Here is a 413-nt window from a genome sequence, read left to right on the forward strand (position 1 = left end):
AACACTGAATAAACTATTTGTTTGCATCATGACTCCAAAATGTTTTTAAAAAAGTCAGTTAAGTGTGTGTAATGTAAATTTCGTTAAAGAAAACTATGATGAAAAATGTTCCTTGAGCTTTTTTCCCCTGACTAAAACGAGACAATGACGAGACAACAATAAGGTCAATAAACGATAACTGTGATCTAGGGCTGTCAAAATGGCTGAATAACTAAATTCGAAATTTGAATCAAAATATTATCAATATTCAAATTATATTCGAATTTAAAAGGCATAATTTCTTTTAGGGGGAAAAAAGCTTTTGGCTTATCTCCTGAGGCCACAAGAGGGCGCCGCATCGAGCCTAATGCAAGTTTCTTCTAAGCAATAAAACAACATAACTATCTTTGAAAAAAGTGCATAAAGTGCATAAT

Source organism: Sinocyclocheilus rhinocerous, unplaced genomic scaffold (assembly GCF_001515625.1).
Source record: "Sinocyclocheilus rhinocerous isolate Xijiao unplaced genomic scaffold, SAMN03320098_v1.1 scaffold42425, whole genome shotgun sequence".
Taxonomy (NCBI): Eukaryota; Metazoa; Chordata; class Actinopteri; order Cypriniformes; family Cyprinidae; genus Sinocyclocheilus; species Sinocyclocheilus rhinocerous.